This window comes from Aptenodytes patagonicus, chromosome 8 (assembly GCF_965638725.1).
Source record: "Aptenodytes patagonicus chromosome 8, bAptPat1.pri.cur, whole genome shotgun sequence".
NCBI classification, from domain to species: Eukaryota; Metazoa; Chordata; class Aves; order Sphenisciformes; family Spheniscidae; genus Aptenodytes; species Aptenodytes patagonicus.
In genome coordinates, this window is record NC_134956.1 from 5,545,228 (window position 1) to 5,552,499 (window position 7,272).

Genomic DNA, 7,272 nt, shown 5'->3' on the forward strand with positions numbered 1-7,272 from the left:
ATTTCCCTTAATAGTTACAAGCATCTTCCTAATGCCTTCAGTGGTTAATCACATTCATTGTTAACAATCTGTACCTTTTTCCTAATTTGAAATAATCTTTTTAACTTCCAGGCACTGGCTGCTATCATATCTTTTTCCACTAAATTAAAGAGCCCTTTGGTACACAGCCTGTTTTGCCCAAAGAAAATTGAGAAACTTTTAAATACCTCTCAATAAGCTAAACCAATTGAGCACTTTAAGAAAGTTTTATAATGAGTTACTTAATCACCCAAGCAACATTGAACACTACATCATCTTCGTTGCTTTTGAACATCTCTTTAAAAACACTAAACCTGGTCAAAACATTCCCCAGCTGATTTCACCTCTCTGTCCTTATTCAGTATTTCCTGTTATTATGGATGTACATTAGTATTAAAAAAAGTAATTAGCTTATTTCAGTAGCCCTCATATCTACAGTGCTACTCTGAGGACTCGCATACTGCCATATATCTGCTCTGCTCCTGCCATCCTTTCCAAGGTCACTGGTTTCTGAAAGCACAATTCTTTATTCTAGACCTATAGCCTCCGGTCTTTCCCACAACATGCGTAACTTTGTGCTCCAGCTCTATAAAAACATATTTGGCCATATTAGACCCAGTTACCCAAACAATTCAGAGGACACTGTACAGCTGCCATTCCTTCTTCATGCTTCACCACTCAGCGCAATCTTTACATAATCCACAAATTTGATCAGCTCTAAGTTCATGTTTTCTTCCAGGCCACTGATCAAAATACTACAAAGCACTAGACTAAAATCCCTGAAAAATCCTCCATTCATATCCTGTTTCCCCCATCTACTATTTTTAGTCTAGGTTTTGACTCGCTGACCATACATGAAACAGTATCTGTTGAACAAGATTCACTTTTCACAATACCTTCATCGATTAGTATTAGAGGAGGAATGGGAGTAGAATTATCACACAAATCCCATATGTAAGTATATATTTGATACAAGAGCTTTAATTATAATTTTTTTTATCTTCCAGAGCATTGACACTCACCAGGCATGTAGTAGTTTCCTTTACTTCACTAATTTTGAGTAAATCCTCCCACCAGACTTCTGTAATCAATTCCTTTTTGAGTAACATCCTGTTTTCCAAGTTGACTCAGCAGGCTGTGTGAGCACCTCCACCCCACAACCCCTTTCCAGGCTTTTTCAGGTTCATAGATTTTGTTTGGTTTGGGGTTTGGTTGGTTGGTTGGTTGCTGTTGTATTAGCCTTTGGGTGCAACACACAGATAGAGCAATTTACATGAAATCAATACACTTTAACAACCTATTTATTCTGGATTCAACAACTCCAAATATAATAACGCACACTTAATTGATGTTGATATCCTGGATAAGACTTGAGTTTCTCAGAGACTGGAGAAAATCTTTGATGAATTATCATGTCTCTAAAACATTATTTCCATGGTTCTGATGGGCTAGAAAAGTTTTCTTTGCAAGCAAAAATTTTAGGTAAAAATTTTCATTGTCAGGGGAAGAAAGTGAAAGTCAAGATTATGGAACAGGTTGCCCAGAGAGGTGGTGGATGCCCCATCCCTGGAAACGTTCAAGGTCAGGTTGGACGGGGCTCTGAGCAACCTCATCTAGTTGAAGATGGCCCTGTTCGTTGCTGGGGGGTTGGACTAGATGATCTTCGGAAGTACCTTTCAACCCAAACTATTCTATGATTCTATATTACCTCCACCATGTTTCAATTATTTCCGGTACCGTGCTTGCCCTACAAACTCTTTGTACCTGATCAGCCATATCGGCTAAGAAACGGAAAGGTTCTGTAGTTTCTGTTAATCAGTTCTGCCCTTGCATAGCTCCAGTTCTTTGTTAATTGGATCAAGCTAGCTTTCCACAGAGAATGCCAGAGTAAAGTTATCTGCCTGTAATCTGCCAAATCACTACAAAACCTCTTTAACTGCTTTTATAAGTTTAGTGCCTCTCTTAAGGCTCTCTTGTTATGTAAAGTGCATTGTTTTGCATGTTAGGCCTCGGTCAAAGTCCTCCTCATGTTCAGCGTAAGTTTCGATGTATTTGTAACACAAGAAAGCATGTGGGTATATTGAGCTTTTCCAACTCTGATTTTCTACTTATCTGCCAGCAAAAGTCCACCAGCGTAGAACCAATTACAGTGGCAGAAGGGAGCTTCTGTTAATATGCTTAATCCTTGGCTAGAAATTTCAGTTATAGCAGTAGAAAGTGTTTTGTGCCAGTGTATTGCATCTACTAAAGCTTCCACCAGTACCACTGCATGCACACATGTAGAGGACAACAGTCACATCAAGTCATATCAGCAAGAAGCTGGTTCACCTCATCAACTCTCCTCCTTTTCAAACAGGTGTTCAAGAAGCTAATGGTAACTGCACTTCACAGCTCAAAAACTCCACCTAGGGTTTAGGACAGTAGTAGCGGGCACTGTTTATAAGATTTGAATGCTGTACTCTGTGCTTATACTACAAGCCACACCAATAGCATCTAACATTTCTTCTGCCTCATTTTGAAGCAACTGGCTAAAAGTCTTCCCCTTAAGATTTCTGCATCCTTGAATGATATCTTCAGTCATGAAGTTATTCAGCACTTTTCTCGAGCACAGAATCAATACTTTCTCCAGACAGGGTCATACCAGCCTTTACGTCTTTTCTGATGTTTGAATAATCAACCCTCGCTAATACCTAAGTTGGTTCATTCTTCCTTTCTTTGTTTCTGCATTCAAACTTGCAGATACACCTGCAGAATAGCAGCTTTGTGACAAGCTGACAGGCCACCACAGAGTCCTTCAAATCACTGCTCCTACTTACACACTTTAGAGCATGCTGAAAATGCTGTTACTAAATTTAAGTGATGTAATACTTTTTTTTTTCCCCCTCCTCCTTCAAGTGAGTTCTAGTTACCTTCAAAATGCCACAAGATTTTTGGAGGTGTCAGACTGACCCCAACTCCAGCATTACCACTGAGCAAGAACAAGATTTAAATTATCACAGCCTCTTTGAGATTACAATAGCACTGAATCAGTCTCGCTTGCAAGACTAAACTGACATTCTGCTATTCCACTTCAGACATAAAATTGAGTCAACGGTACGTCTGACCTTCAAGAATTTCTACAAGCCTATTTTCTATACTTTGAGGTATTTTTCCAAGCAACAATTCTTGACAAGTTTTATATCTGCATAGCTGAAAGCAATATATAGTTTTTCACCCCCTTTTTTTTTTGTTTCAACTTCAGATATACTAATTCTGTTAGCAAATACATGCAATGAGCATTTGCTGGTTACCACATACAAAATATTGATCAGTAACTTTCTTAGCATTACTTAGAATGAGAAGTCACCAGCTAGCTAGTTTAAAAGAACGATGACTTAAAAAGAAACCAAACAAAAAACCCAACAAAACACCACCACCATATTCTCAGAAGTCCAACCAGCTTCTAAAGGTGCCCATTCAACAACTTTTCCCCTCTCATGGCTACCTGTAACTCCATCTTCTCACAGTATGTAATGACACTTGATTTCATCAGCTAATTCTGCTCCTTTCTCAAACAACAAATGGTGTTACTTTATCATTCCCCTTCATCTTTAAGACTCTGTTTCTTAATAAGCATAAAACCCTAGAAACCAAACTTAAGGTTTCTAAAAGTTAACAAGAAATGAAATTTTCACTCGTTGTTTCAAATTACCTAAATAGCAGATTCTACACATGCTATTCTACAAGTCTGAACCCAAATATTGATTTCTACTTCTGTGTTGGTGCAAGTACTTAATAAACACCGATTTGGGGGGCAGGGGGAAACCACATCTCTCTATAAATTCTGTTATTTTTATATAGCTAAAAACGTTGCTTAAACACAACAAATTCCTGTCTTGCAACAAGCATTCTCTGAAACAAACCCAGCTGTAATTTATTCAACATACTTGACAATCAGGAAAATATTATGTAGACATTATTTTGTGTAAACAGAAAACACATCTCAAAATTATATCTGTACCAAGTATCTAGGAATATCAAATGGTACTTAACCTCTGCAGGAACTAAGTTCTCCAGAATTAAGTTTAAAATAAGAAACTTTTTTAGCGGAGAATATTTATCCTACAGGGTATTACCTCCCAAAAACTTCCAAGCACCTGAAGGAAGCAAGTTCAAAGAAATTACACAAACATAATTGCACTGCAACTAACTGCATTCTTAAAAATACTGTATCGAAATGTTTCATTTAACTCATACCCAAAAACACCACTATTTGAAAACACACTTCCTATGTTATTATGTTCCGGATTTGAATTTGATCAAATGGGATTCAACTCAACCCTCATGGGAAAAGTCTCACGCCACTGCCATTCCCTTCTTAGCCTACTAACCTGATACGTCTCAAAGAGGTATTTGAAACACTGTAATTTTGAGAAACAAAGTCAAGGCAATGCACCAGGCAGACATGGTGGCTGGGAGGCACAACCGGTCAGGGTATGTGTGACAGCAGAAGAGTTAGGAAAGGCCGGGTAGTCAACAGTCACCACTAGTGACAACTGGAATGCGTGGGAAAGGATGGAAAAACTACTGCTCAGTGCTGCAGAAGGTGCAATCTGACGCACGTGTGTATACACACACACATATACGTGCACCCATACACATTAAGGAGGCTCTTTTCAGAGATGCATGGCAGGAGGATGAGAGACAACGGTTGTGTGCATGTGTATACAAATACATACACGCACATACATGCATATGTACACACAAACACAAAATGTAACACGTGGTGGACAGCAAGCCAAACATGAGTCAGCAGTGCGCCCTGGCAGTGATGCAAGCTAACAGCACGCTGGGCTGTATCAGCAGGAGCATAGCCTGCCTGATCAAGGGAAGCGATCACTCCCTTTCACTTGGCACTTTTCAGATCCATCTGACCACCATGTGCAGTTTTGGACACCCCCAGTACAAGACAGACACAGATAAACCAGAGCGAGTTCGGTGGGGGCTACCAAAATGCTCAGGGGGATAGGGCACTTGGTGTACAAAGAGAAGCTGTGAGAGCTGGGATTGTCCAGACTGGAGAAGAAAAGGCTTTGGGGAGCTGACAGCAGATCTCCCATACCTACATGGAGGTTATCAAGAAGACAGAATGCTGTGCACAGGCTCTCCACAGAGGCGTGTGGTAGGAGGACACGAGACATAAACTGCAACAGCGGAGGTTGTGACCTGACATAAAGAAAAGTTTTTTCCCTGTGACGACAGTCAAGCACTGGAACAGGGACACAGAGACCGATGAATCTTTGTCTTTGGAGGGTTTAAGACCTGAATGAACAAAGCCCTGGTCTGAACTTGGTGTTGATCCCACTTTGAGCAGCAGGTTGGACTAGACACCTCCTGAGGCCCTTTCCAACCTGAATTATTCTATGACATCAACTTGGATCCCGGAGAACGCTATAATGGCCTGTGTCTTGGTTTCAGCTGGGATAGAGTTAATTTTCTTCCTACTAGCTGGTACAGTGCTGTGTTTTGGATTTAGTGTGAGAATCACGTTGATAACGCACCGATGGTTTAGTTGTTGCTAAGTAGTGCTTACACTAGTCAAGGACTTTTCAGCTTCTCCTGCCCTGCCAGCGAGGAGCTGGGAGGGGGCACAGCCAGGACAGCTGACCCCAACTGCCCAAAGGGCTATTCCATACCATGGGACGTCATGCTCAGTATATAAACTGGGGAAAGCTGGCCGGGGGGTGTGACCGCTGCTCGGGGACGGGCTGGGCATCGGTCAGCAGGTGGTGAGCAATTGCATCGTGCATCACTTGCTTTGTATAGTCTTTTATCATCATAATTATTATTATTATTTTCCCTTCCTTTTCTGTCCTATTAAACTGTCTTTATCTCAACCCACGAATTTTACTTTTTTTTCCCCGATTCTCTCCCCATCCCACTGGGGGGGAGTGAGTGAATGGCTGTGTGGTGTTCAGCTGCCTGCCGGGTTAAACCACAACAGCCTGTTACAATTTTCTATGCCAGATTATACATTTCAAATCTCCACTAAAATGCAACTACTATTGAGATGAGACAGAAAACATGTTGTTTGGTTCTTCTCCTCCTCAAAAGAGCACACGATGTTCCCATCCAGGATCCACAATACTCTCGAATATCAAAATTGGAATGTCAAGAGATTTTAGGGATGCAGAAGTTACCAGTTACCCGAGTGTAGTACAAGTGGAACACTGTGGCTAAACATTCAGCCTTTTTTGGGGAGAAGGTGGTATTCAGTCTGAGGCAGCGTTAACCCAGAAAACGTCACACATCCACAACAGCGCTTCCTTAAAGCAACAACTGCATTTTTCTTGGAAATTTCACATTCAGCACCTACCGTTAATGAACAACCCCTATATTCTGATGCTGATAAGGTCACAGGATAAGAAGCTACGTTGTTCACTCTGTATATTCAGGGTGTATAGCTCCACACCTGGGGAAAGAAGCCTCACTTAGCAAACCAAGGCCACGTCAGAGCTCCCATCAGAAGCACCTGCAGTGATCTAAGCAGGCTGTTTCATTTTCATCCCTCTGCTGGGTGCTACTGCCCCTAGAGCAGAACTACCAAAACAAAGGCTATTTATTCTAAACTAATTGATTTTGCATTGAAGCAGAGAGTGCTCACAATGTCCATTACTCTAAGTCGGGGAGGGGAGGGGAGTTACCACCTTCAACGAGGCAGCAGGAACATCTTAAACCAATACAGAAGTTTCTGCAGCAACTTCCAATGGGCTAAGTGATTATTCACTAGGCACGATGCCTGGATAACCGTACAAAGAATATCCAACGTTAAGAAAGTTAAAAAGACAAGCAAATGTGATCATTAGCATCTTATTAGCATAAAAAAGGGAAAAAAGAGCTCCATTATTTCCTTTTAAAGATTTTTTTTTTTTTTTTGCCATAAAAATTCCCCACCTGCATATAGACTAAAGCGGTGTACTAAGCACTTTTTAAAGCACCAGTTTTGTACAAATCGATGAAGGGGCAGGAGAGGAAATCAATGGAGTTTACGAGTATCTTACAGATGTGAGCAGCGAAACATCCAGTCACCAACGTAACCACCAGCAAAAGTAGCCCATAAACTATTCCATGGAGGGAGGAAGGTAAAAAGCAGTGAGACAGGATCAAGCAAGAAGAGCTAACAGCTCAACAAACTGAGCCTTCTCCCTCCAAAGCTCACCAACAAGTCTCACACAGACACCAAATTATTACTCTGCGTGTCTGTTTACCAGTCCT

The 7,272-nt window shown here is 41.0% G+C and overlaps 1 protein-coding gene across 3 annotated transcripts in view; it reads right to left on the bottom strand.

Moving 5' to 3' along the window:
- Window positions 1–6,414, bottom strand: part of RAD54L2 (RAD54 like 2) — a 71,874-nt gene extending 65,460 nt beyond the window's left edge. For 2 of the 3 annotated variants that reach the window (XM_076346090.1, XM_076346086.1), the window contains exon 1: window positions 6,374–6,414. The gene's annotated coding sequence lies outside the window, so the exon portion shown is untranslated. The remainder of the gene's footprint in view (window positions 1–6,373) is intronic. The other variant, XM_076346088.1, reaches the window with a different exon arrangement.
- Window positions 6,415–7,272: the final 858 nt, after the last annotated feature.